The sequence below is a fragment of the Eurosta solidaginis genome, chromosome 3, assembly GCF_040869045.1.
Source record: "Eurosta solidaginis isolate ZX-2024a chromosome 3, ASM4086904v1, whole genome shotgun sequence".
NCBI lineage: Eukaryota > Metazoa > Arthropoda > Insecta > Diptera > Tephritidae > Eurosta > Eurosta solidaginis.
In genome coordinates, this window is record NC_090321.1 from 100,234,609 (window position 1) to 100,247,677 (window position 13,069).

At 40.2% G+C, this 13,069-nt stretch overlaps 1 protein-coding gene across 1 annotated transcript in view; it reads left to right on the forward strand.

The window, feature by feature from the left end:
• The window catches only part of Mcm5 (Minichromosome maintenance 5), a 127,060-nt gene that overhangs the window by 51,718 nt on the left and 62,273 nt on the right, over positions 1–13,069 (forward strand). The gene's annotated exons all lie outside the window — the stretch shown is intronic.

Below are 13,069 nucleotides of genomic sequence, written 5' to 3' on the forward strand. Positions count from 1 at the left end.
TGCTGGGATGAGCTTGCAACCACGCCAAAGTAATAGTGGAATCAGTCCAAGCGTATAACGGATAGCGGAGTTCGTTCCAGTTCTGTGAAATACTTCGTACTAACTTAGAAGCAAGGTGCGCAGCGCATAGCTCCAAACGAGGCAGCGTTGTAGACTTGATTGGCGCTACCTTGGTCTTGGCCGAAATCAAGGCTACTGTAATTTGACCGTTACTATGGACTGTCCGTGCGTAGATAACCGCGGCGTAAGCTCGTTCGGACGCATCCGAAAAAACGTGCAGTTCGCTTGATGACTCAGAGGCGTTACAACCAACCCAATGAGGCACTTTCAGTTCGGTTAAACTTTGTAGCTCAGAGCGATGTTCAGACCAACGTGTTGCGATTGTTTCCGGTACGAGCTCATCCCAACCAATCTCGGCGCGCCAGATGTCCTGAAACCATATTTTAGAATTAATCGTAGTGGAGGCAAGCAAGCCCAACGGATCGAAAAGCGTGCTAGCGTCCGACAGAAATGCTCTCTTCGACAAAATTTTGGGCGGTTTCTTGAGGTTGATTGCGAAAGTGAAATAATCCTCATCCGTATTCCAAACGAGACCAAAAGCGTGTACATCTTTCCCTTCAGCAAGGTAGTGAAAAATATTTTCCGAAGCGCTGGATATCCCGTTCCTTAGCGGCACGCAATTTGAAGCCCACTTGCGAAATTCAAACCCACATTCGAGAAATATTTCGGAGACATTTTTTTGCAGCAACTGCAGCTCATGCTTACTTGAAGCACCGGTCAACAAATCGTCCATATAAAAATCGCGTTGAATGACAGCCGCAGCCTTTTCGCAACTACTTGATGAGTACCGTATACTTTCTTGCAGCGACTTGACGGCCAAATGAGATGCGGCGGCGACGCTGTACGTCACCCGTAGCATTCTGTAGTCTTGGATTGGATGTGACGGATCACTTCGCCAAACAATCCGTTGCAGGTCGATGTGCTTCGGTGAAACACATACCTGCCGGTACATCTTAGCAATGTCAGCGGTAGCGGCATACGGGTGGGCACGGAAGCGCAGAAGAATGGATACCAAGGTTTGTTGCAGTTGCGGACAAACAAACAGTGCATCGTTGAGCGAGTACCCAGTCGATGTCTTAGCGGACGCGTTGAATACGACTCGCAATTTGGTCGTAACACTCGACTCCTTTATAACAGGATGGTGTGGCATGTAGAAGGTCGGACTTGTTATTGCGTATGCGGCTTCCATGTGATTCATGCTGATGAGCTCCTGCATAAAGTCGTATTGCAAACGTAAATCAGTATCGGCGGCAAGCTTCCTCTCTATACGTAAGAGATTACGAACGGCCTGGTTCCTAGAGTCTCCCAACGGTACCTCAGATTTTAACGGCAATTCGACGACGAAACGGCCATCTGGAGATCTTTTATGCGTTTCCTGAAAATGCTGTTTGCAAAATTGTTCCTCCCAGTTAAATGGGTTTTTTCCGGTACATCCTCCAATTCCCACAGCCTAGTCAACGCTCTTTCAAGCTGTACATCACAAAAATACGTTTGCAAACAAGGGGTAGATGGATTGTCAACACTGCCGAAAACCGTCCAACCGAAGACTGTACGCTGAGTCGCCGGCGTTCCACAAGGACCCTTCCGAATTTCCGGGCACATAAGCTGATCCATAACATCCATTCCTATCAGCAAATCAATACGACCAGGCCTCATAAACTGTGGGTCTGCTAGAGACAACCCTTTAATATGTGGCCATGCAGTTGTGGCGACAGTTTGCGTTGGCAAATCCCCCGCAATTTTCGGCAAAATTAATGCATTTACAGAGTAGCAATTATTCGAAAAGTTCGACAGAAGCGAAAGCGAAACCTGACCTCTAGCGCGCCCTCCTTGAGACGAACCAATACCGGTGATGATAGCAGCAGACGATTTCCTCGGTAAGCCCAGACGACGAACACACGACTCAGTCACGAAGGAAGCGTGCGACCCAGAGTCAAACAACAGACGAGCTTGCTGAAAGCGACCAGCACAGTCTCGAATCCTTACCAGAGCAGTAGCCAGCAAAATTGTCTTACTCGTAGATAATGGGTCAGAATCGGTTTTTAGGCACGAAGATACAGATTCAGGGGCGGGGTTGACTGCCGAAGAAGTGGTCGCAGAAAGAGCGGTTGTATCGTTACCTGAAGTAGTACCTGCGTCGGCGTAGTTCGAGCTGGTTTGCTTGGTTTCGGCGGACTATTGCAACGAGGCTTAAAATGTCCCGAACTCAGACAGTTCAAACAGAGACTCGAGTCCTTCACAAATTTAGTTTTAGCGGTGGCGTCCAGACGACTGAATTTTTCGCAGCTATAAATCTTATGATCCCCCTTGCAAAAAGGGCAACTATTCGTATTCTGGGTGGATGTGGCATGAAGAGATTTGGTGGGCTTGGTAGCAGTAACAGCTTTGCTTGGCTGTACCGGAGTAGCTGACGATAGCATCGAGAGTGATCTGCACCTAATTTCTAAAAATGTTACTAGCTGCTCGAAAGTTGGGGGTTCGTCGCTAACAAGTGACAACTCCCATTGCTTCCTGGTTTCGAAGGCGAGTTTACCTTCTACTTCATGAACGAGCCAGTCGTCCCAGAAATCGACGGGTCGGCCTAACGCTTTCAGTTCTCGAATGTGCTGCTGATATGGGTTGAGGACACCTTTTACCGAGCTGGCGGTGTCGCTTGTTGCTTTGCGGATATCGGCCATAGCTTTGAAATGCGTTTCGACGATGACGCGCATGATCTTGAAACGCGACATAAGCAAGTCCCATGCCTCCTTGTAATTTGCATCACAAATTTGGAAACCGCTGACGACAGCGCGGTATTACTGTCAACCAGTGAACAGAACGAGTCGTAAAAACCTACCCATTCAGTTGTCGCCTGAAAATGTGGGTAGCTCCATTTTGGGTAAACGAATGGAGGCAGACACGGTTGTAGAAACATTTGTTGATCGGGTTACATTCGGGGATGAGGCTTCGGTGTGACACTTTTTGGCACGGCTAAAATTTTCTAAGGCCATAGCGTACCAAGTCTCGGCTTAAGTTCGTGTACTCTCTTCCACTGCAACGTTATCGGCACCACAAGCGACGTCCACCTCATCCTGTGCAGCGTTGAATCGAACCCATTGTTCGTCCAAGAGTTTCAAATAACTCTCAACTTGGTCGGTATCTAACAAAAATGTACCATCCATGCCTTTTTTCATGTACCTTTTTATTGCGTTCAACGCAGAGTCCCGTGTTTTCACAGAGGCTGACATTTTTGTAGTTGTTGTTTAAGTTTACAGTACTTGCAGAGCGAGGAAAAAAACAAATTCTATAAATGTACGTATGTAACGCTATTCGTAGAAGACAAATAATTGTCACGATTGCTTACTAAAATGCGCAAATGTACAGCTCTATGAAAATATTGTTCGCTGAGTTGTTTGTGTAGAGAAGGGTATACGGATTCTGCAGTGCAATGAATGCGTGTACGCGTAGAGGGCAAATGACTTGAATTGTTAGTATTTTTGCAAATATGTATGCGTAGCGGGAGAATAAAAATTCAATTGATTTGTAATTTTTCCAACGTAATCAAATATGCGGTGTATATATAAATTAAAAAGGTTAAAATTGCGAGCGATGCGGGCGATCCGGCTCGTTGGATCAAAAAATGTTGCGGCAAAGGAGCTTTGCGACAGATTACCTTAGCAGATGCGGGTGGTAGATCGCTTAGAGGCAATGTAGCGGGCGGTAGATTATCTACGGATGTGGACTGTATAGTGTGGGTTTATACTTACGCCAAAATATCCGGCTGCAACCGATAAAAGGCTGGCGTGATGTACTACGGGGAATACTATGATGCGTCCTTTTCAGGGATTACTTGCGGTGGGTTTGTGTGAAAGCACTCCAAATAATACAACACGAATGATGTTGCTCGATTAGCACATATAAATTTAATTTAAATATATAATTTAATGTTTTTTCAACCTTTCAAATAATTTAAAGGCGGGCGGTGGAAAAATGGCACGTTTCAATTCTTTACACTTGCTAGCGAAAAATCAACCAAAATATAACAAAACGTCAAAATCCATTAGTTGCTGAAAGCAACTAATGGGCACTACTTTGCCGGCACAAATGTACTGCCTTATCAGCAGATAATCAATCATAGCGCCTAATTGGGTACAATGCATTGCATGATTCATCAACGAATTTTTGGATGCGCGAGGTACAAGAAAAACAGTTTTTCAACAATAACTTGAAAATTTCGGGGTGTTAGAAAATTTTGAAACACGGCATCTTGATTTACTCATCAAGACCTACAACGGACACTAGGTCGCTATTAAAGTTCTTGAGATATTTTTTTTTTGTAGCACTGTGTTATCTTTTCCTTAGGGCCGGGTGCATTGTATTTTGCTGCTACCAATATATCATGTAAAAAAAAAAAATAAAAGAAAAAAAGAACTATCTTATTGGAAGGGTTTTACAATGCTCCAATAAACTTTTTTTAAAAGTATTGAAGTTATTACTACTTTTTATGGTGATTAGGAAGTTCATTGAAATATTTCAGGCCCTATAAAAAATATATTTTGCTTGTCCACTTCTGTTTTGAAAAGAGGTAATCTAAAATTATTGTTTTCTCTGATTTCGTATGAATGTGCATCATTTACATATATAAGCTTTTCGCTGAGGTATGTTGGTAATTTACCGTGCTTAACATCGCAGTATCCCGTGTTTTTAGCAGCATTATAGCGAGTCGAGTTCTGTATGTATGCAATATTCTCAGCTCGCGGTCATACCACTTATTTCTTAGCTGTGTTCTTATTATCTTGTTGTAGCAGTGTACGTTTTATTCTCTTCTCATACGTCAGTGTACGTTTTATTCTCTTCTCATACGGGCTTCAGTGCGCCATGTTGCCAGGCCGCAAACCGAACTACACCGGGTACCCCAATGCTCACCCAGGGACGTCCAGTCCCAGGGCCACAACAGCAATTGCGTCATGGCCTCCCACAACTCTGGCGTAATCACCCGTCACTTACTCCTAGAGTGACGACGTCTCCCCCGCTGCACTTCAGAATTCTGGAGTTAAACTGTAATGGATTAACTGAGAAGATCCCGGAGATAGTCGATTTGACTGTTACAGCAACAACAACAACAACATAGTCGATTTCATGAAGCGGCATAACATCCGCATTGCTGCGATTCTATAAACTAAACTCACAGCAAGATCTGCTCTGTAGACCTGTTCTGGGTATAATGTCCACAGAAAAGATCGCGAGAGCGGAAATGGAGGCGGTCTCGCGTTTATCATACACCACTCAGTGCAATCTAATATATTTGAGTGGCTTAGAACGTCATGGCTTATCTGTCCGGTCAGGCGATGTAAACCTAGAAATCATCAGCATTTACGGTGGGGTGCAATAACAACATACGCAATAAGGCCATAATGGCTTTATTTCCCGTTGCAGTTGGAAATAAAGCCGTAATTTTGATATGACCTTATTCCAAATGTCAAGGGAAATAAAGACATCATGATGGTCGTATTGCGTTTCCCAAAATTTATATCTAAAGAAGATAACATAGTTTGGTACGGACGGTTGGCGCTGCGGGCGCGGGACGCGAAACCCGCGCCGCGCGGCGCCACGCGGCAGGCGAATTAACGTTCATCTGCCAAGTTACGCCTATATATATATATATATATATATATATATATATATATATATACTAGCAGCCTGTGTGCGACGTTGCTCGCAAAACGGATGTTTATTGTTGTACAAAATAAAAAGGTATTCAATTATTTTATACGAATTTTAGTGATTAAGTTGGAACACGACTTTTATAGTCTTTAGATTTACCGGAAGTGCCGGCCATCATCTTTATTTCCAAGGTTGTCCTCTATTTTCATATCGATAGTTTTACAATATTTACAATAGGGTTGCTTAACTTCAAGTAACTTAAGCTACATGTACATAATGGGTTTACACGTGAGATATGTTATTGATATTAGGAAGGAAATTACTCTAAATATACATATGTACTTATGTGGTATTTATTTAATTCTATAACTTAAAGTACTTCCGAATACACTACATTTTTAGTTTTATTATCTCAAGGTAGCTGTATAGTTTGATTCTGAGGGTTCCCAGTTCTCGATATTGCAACATACAACTGCCAATGGGTGAAACATTCTGCACGCAAGTCAATACCAGCATTGTGGAAAGTTTGGCCTTGTGATTTGTTGATTGTGACTGCAAAGGAAACTTTCAAAGGAAATTGTAACCGTTTATATTGGAAAGGCATATCCGTTGGAATCATAGGTATGCGTGGTATGAACGATATCTCTCTGGCCGCAGGACCCGTGAGGATCATTGCCTCGAGGATATTGTTATGCATTCGTTTTATTTGTAATCTCGTTCCATGCATAGAGTTGGTGGCTTGGGGTTACGCAGCAAAATAATTGGAATATCGTTTTTTAACTTCAAATTATGGGGCGGTATGCCAGAGGGATTAAGCGAATTTAAAAATGCAATTGGATAGTGTACGGCATCTTCATTATTAAGAACAGTGTCATTTGATATATATTCTTTAACTTCGCCAGGAACTCTATCTAGAATTATGTTATTTATTTCGTCTACAGTCTTATTCCTTGGTGAAATGACAGCCCGTTCGCATAGCCAACTATATGGCTTGCTGGATAGCTCTTCAATATTTGGGTAAATAAAATAAATAAATGTAAGGCGCGATAACCTCCGAAGAGATCTAAGGCCGAGCTTCTCTTCCAATTTGCGTCGTGCTCCTCTTGATTTTCCCTACAAATTGGCCGGAAGGGACTTGCATGTTTTATGCCGACTCCGAACGGCATATGCAAGGCAGATGAGTTTTCACTGAGAGTTTTTCATGGCAGAAATACACCCGGAGCGCTTGCCAAACACTGCCGAGGGGCGACCCCGCTTAGAAAAATTGTCTTCTAATTGAAAAACCTTATTTCTAAAATTTTGTTGTTGCTTTGCCCGGGACGCGAACCCAGGGCATACGGTGTGGCAGGCGGAGCACGCTGCCATCACACCACGGTGGCCGCATATTTGGGTAAACTTCTGATATTAATTCGCTCACGTTATGTACCACATTCCCAAGCATTGAATCTACTATAAAGTAGCCGTTCTCAGTGAAAATTTTACCATCTCCAATATCTAATAAATCCTGGGGAAATGTACTTATAGTTCCGTTAAGATGCGCTCTCATGTTTATTCGCAGACACAATTTTTCGAGGTGAATCCATAATAACGATGATTTGAAGCACGATTTAACAATATCAGCTCGAGTTCCTTTCGCCATTACTGGCAAATTCTGACAAAAATCCCTGCAAAAAGGATTGTTAACCCAAAAGGGTTTGTCCTTTGATCTTAGGTCTTTTAATGTATGATATACTGCTTCAATATGTGCTCGGTTCATTGTACACTCATCACACAATATAAAAATAGCCTCTTATATTATTTTAGCCAGTGACCCGTTCTTTCGAATGGAACAAACCTTTTCTTCTTGGAGGGACACGTTTATGCTATATATTTCGTGTGGTTGAATTTTCATCTGCAGCCAAAGCAATATATGACAATGCGGTAACCCACGTTTTGCCATTCTACAGAGACCATGTGGCACCTAACTTCTCCATATATGCATTTTTTGGTTAAAATAAACATTAGCTTTCTCATTTTTAAATGAAAAACTCTAGCTACAATATCATGTCGATCATATGACTTTTGTGAATCAACAAGCTCTTGAGTTATTTCTGGCCATTCGGGATTACATCTGAATGTTATAAATAAATCAGGGCGTCCATAATGACGTACATATGTCATCTCGTCTTGTGTGTTTTCCTGCATATAACGCGCTGAGCCCGTAAATGACGATGAAAGTATAACTTTTTGGCCTATAGTAGAAACGTTAATATTAGCCGTGTTTTTTTTACGCGCGTATACGTTTCGTTTGCGCGTGAAAAGAAAACGCCTATCCTCGCTTAGATAATGCTTAGGAGACCCATGTAGCGGCTGTGGTTAAACAACTAGCTACAGCAACAGGATGTACCGAAAAGCGGAGACAAAACCCTCTGTTGTATTTCTGTGTATAACATATAGCTGAATCAGTTGTGATAAATAGTGGATGCGCATATAATACATAGAATTAGTGCAGAGGGTGAAACATAGACACATATTCCAGTTACATCTGAGTATAATGCGTATTGAAATTTAGTAGTACTAATTTTATACGTAGCAATTTCAGAGGTGTATTTAAAGTTTGTCGCTTAGCAGTCCATATAAAGTTTAAGCGTAACCGTATATAGATGAGAAAAAAACACAGCTATTATGTTGATTATTCACAAAGTAATGCCGTGTTATTTTAGATCGTGCTCAAACAGTGTTGCCGTGTGCATTTACGTTATTCATTTCATATTCACCATTGCTAGTGCTACCATATTGTTAGTGCTACCATATTGTTAACACTACGGCTTAATCTACTACAGCCAACCTTATAAAGTGATCGGCCTCGATCACAGCCTGTTTATGTTTGTGTCTATCTTTTACAAACTAATTTTACATAAGTAGTTATAATGGTTCAGTGTCGCTTTCTTTGGTTTTCCATCTTTTCTTTTACGGGTCTCTATTACACTATCGTAGGGTATTTGCGTTATTTGCCCATTTTCTATATCTTTAACTACGTATCGATTGTTGGAAAGCTTCTTGTGGATGAGATACGGCTTCTTTTGGCAGAAACTTTCTGTTAAGTTCCGCTGTAGTAACCACATTCTTAATTACTACAAAATCTCCCTCTTTGAAGTCATCTGATCTGCCTGGTTTTTCTTCACTGCGACCTAGGTTGTACTTCTGTACTTTCTTAATGCGCTCCTCTGCTTTTCCCCGCAATGAAAATGAAATCATCTAGATATTCTGTAAGCTTATCTACAATCTCGCCTCTTTGGTTTACACCATAAAGGGCTTGGCTTGGTGTTATTCCTAGTGATCGGTTTACCGAGTTGTTTAACGCAAATTCAATCTTTCGTAACTGTTTTACCCAGTCACTATGTGACAATGGGTCGCTTAGTTTTGCCAACATTCCCACTAAACTTGGATTATCTCGTTCTGCTTGTCTGTTTGCTTGAGGAGAGTGTACCGCTACCTTTATGTGAGTTATATTTTTGTCATATAGGTATTGCTTGAATTCGTTTGATATAAAGCAACTACCTCTATCTGTTATGCATCTATGGGGACGGCTGTAATATTCAAAGTATTTGTTTAAGGCGCATTTTATTCCTTTAGTACTGGTTGTTAATACCGGATATAACTTAACATATTTTGTAAAAGCATCTACTACTACCAGACTATGTTTTCGTTTTGACTGAATGGATGGGAGGGGGCCTAAGTGGTCCAAATGCATGGTATGAAAAGGTTCTATATGTTTCGGTATGTTGTATAAATTTGTACCCGTACGCGTTTTCTCTCATATCCGTGAACCAATAATTCGCTATAAGTTTTTGATAACACTTATCGATTCCTTGATGACCTAGTTGTTCATGTGTTGAACGTATTAGTTCCCTTTCGAGTTCTGCCGGCACAAGAAGTAGTAACCGGGTTTCTTTTTTCCTGAAGACTACACCATTTTCCATCACGCATTTTGCCATTTCTTGCTTCTCTAGTTTTTGTTTTAAATTAAGTATAACTTTGTTTCTATTTTGCATAATTTGGAGTTGAAAGTCTATGTCTTCGCTATCTACCTATTCTACACCTATCAATTCCTGTGACTCGTTTTCAATCCTACTTAACGCATGTGCATGCCGCTCGATGGACTATTGTATAATTATAGTTTTCTAGTTCCAGCGCCCACCTTGCTATTCTACTATTGATTGACTTTTTGCTAAGAGTTTGTCCTAAGGAGTTGCAATCGGTAACTATTTTAAATTCCAAACCTTCTAGATATACTCTGAATCGACGAAGTGCGTAAATGATTGCTAATGCTTCCAGTTCAAAACTGTGATACCGTTTTTCGGCGTCTGACGTTCTCCTGGAGAAATAAGATACTGGGTGGAAATTTTTATCAGACTGTTCTGTAGCAAAATAACACCAAAACCATAGGAACTTGCGTCACAATGTAGTTCAGTGTCCTTTTTATGATTGTAAATTACTAATATCGGCCATGATATTAAATGTTTTTTAAGGTTTAAAAATTTTCTCTTTTCTTCTTTTTTTAAAAATCTCTCGGTGAATATAAACCTAGCGTCTTTTTTCAGCAGTTCGTATAAAGGACGGGCTATAACAGAAAAAGATTCAACGAATTTTCGGAAATATGAACACAATCCTACGAATGATTGCAACTCGCGTTGATTTCTAGGTTTTGGGAAATTCTTAATGGTATTAATGTGACTTTCGGAAGGTCGTATTCCACGATCTGTTACTTTATACTCTAGGTATTCCATCTCATCGTAAGCAAACTTGCACTTATTTAGTTTAATTCGGAGGCCATACTCATTAAGGTGTTGGAAGACTCGTTGAAGCAATTCGAAATGTTCGTTTAGTGTTTTGTTCGCGATGATAATGTCGTCCATGTACACGATAATTACATTATTGTCAATAAATATTCTCAAAATTGTTGTTATGTATCTCTGAAATATAGCCGGCCCGTTTTTTAACCCAAAGGGCATTCTTAAAAATTCATATTGACCATTCGGAATGACGAACGATGTATATTTGATAAATTCATTTGCCATCTTAACGTGGTAAAATCCTGACTCCACGTCTATAACTGAAAAAATTTTATTTTCCCCTAAATATTCTAGACAATCTCCAATTATCGGAAGTGGATAATTTTCCCTTGCAATAAACCTATTTAGGTTCCTATAGTCAACGCACATTCGAGTAGCACCCGACTTTTTCTTTGTGAGAACTATTGGTGACGCGTAGAGTGAATCACTATGTCTTATAATGCCTTTCTTAAGCAAGTCTTCAATAATGTTATTAACCTCATTTTTTCCCGTAAATGATGGTCACCTTGCCTTACAGAATGTTGGCTTATTAGATGTTAATACAATTTTTGCTGCAAAGTTAATCTTTGGAACTACTTCCCTTTGGTTTCCCACATAAGTTGTTTCAATCATTTTCTAAACTTTTCTGAAGGTAATTTGGGGTTCACGTAAATTTTTCCCCCTTCGCCTATCCATTTGCCAATGTTAAAAACTATTATCCACTGTACTTTTGCTTTCATTTCTTTTTCTATCAAGATTTTCTTTAGCTGTTTCACTCAAGATATTTGGAGACGGTTTATTTTCGTAAGTTTCCATATTAAATTCATTTATTTTGTTCTTTGTGTACAAAGAAATGTTAAATTTTTCCATAAAATCTCTACCGAGTAGTAAAGGAAACGATGACCAGTTATCTGGCATAACGTATAAAAAGAAAGGTTTTACAATATTTCGATATTTAATTAAAACAAAAATTGTCCCACTTCTAATTTGTGGTATCTTTTCATTGTTGTGCTCGCGATATAGATACGCTTCTACCAACGATTGCTTGACAAAACTATTGTGGCTGCCCGTATGGAACATGGAAAACAAGTTTTCGAATTTAGGGCCTTTCCGGGATTTACCATAAAAAGCGACACTTACCATATCTCTATAAAAAATTTCTTCGTCTGCTTCCGACTCTTCGATGGCTGCAACTATCTTCAGTGGGCAGTTTCTGTACTGGTGATCCATCTTGCCACATTTGAAACAGGGACATTGGACGCGCTTGTCTTCCTTACATTCCTTCGCAAAGTGCCCGTAACGTGATCAGTTAAAGCATCTTGTTGGAGTGGTTTGACTTTTACCAGCAGGAGCCTGATCGCTACTGTACTTCACCTTTTGGATTAATTTTTCGTACTTCGGCTACAAAGATTTTAAAGCATCAATTTTTGACACACCTGTGAATATAAGCGCGTTGCCCGTTTTGTCGCGTAGGCCGTCAACTAATTCACTTTCGTCGATTGGAGCGGTTTGAGCAATCTGTTGCATTGACAGAACATAATGGGTGAGAGTTTCTGTTTTTTGCCAAACACGCGACTCCAATTGTTTAAAAATGCCTCTTATGCTGACCGGTGTAACGGGCTTTACTCACTTTGTTTGTTAAAACTTTGTTAATTTATTGATATTTGAAATATATAAAAAGCGATCGAATAGGCGTTAGAAAATATGTTAATAAAAATTGGTAAAACGAAAATTATTCTACAAGATTTTCTCAACTTAAAAAGTTCAGTTAAATAAATTTTTATTAAAACCACTAATAAAATTGGTGACGATTTCAATAATTTCAATAAATTGGTGACACCGATAAAAAGAACATTCTTAAGCAGTTCCAGCGGAGGAACGACCTTATTTTCTGCATCAACAACTCATCGTTTTCTGCATTTACGCCAACGGATACAAATTGAAAAAACCTATTTGTACAGCAGCTAACCAGACCAATGGATAATTTTGTATACAAAAAATAGTTGCCGATTTCGAATACATACATATACCCCCTGTTTCACATAATACATATTGTTACGAATATTAGCAACACTAAGGGGTACTGTAATTTCTAAGCCGATGCTAAGCAGTGACTTGTACGCACATCAATAATTCAATCATTATGTCTACACATATGTACGTACACGCAGAGGAGAAGCAACGCAAAAACACATGCAGATATCTTATCTGAGATGCTCCCAAAAGTATGCAATTATAATTGTGGAAGTGTCGCTCACAAATACACGCGCATATGAGAGCTACACACGTGCATCTGTAGTTATAATTATATACCAGTAACTAAGTAAATTCTGGAAGCGCCTAGAAGATGCAACGAGGAAATCACACAGTATAAAAGCAGCAACAGTAGAGGCGCGACAATCAGTTTGATTTAAGAAGCCACCTGGCGAGCAATAGTAGTACGTTATATTGTGAACAACTTTAATAAAGGCCATTTTGCATTAGTGAATAGTGGAGTTATTTATTCAAGAGTTCAGTGATTCGAACGTTAGCAGAAGATTGAAAATAAGGGG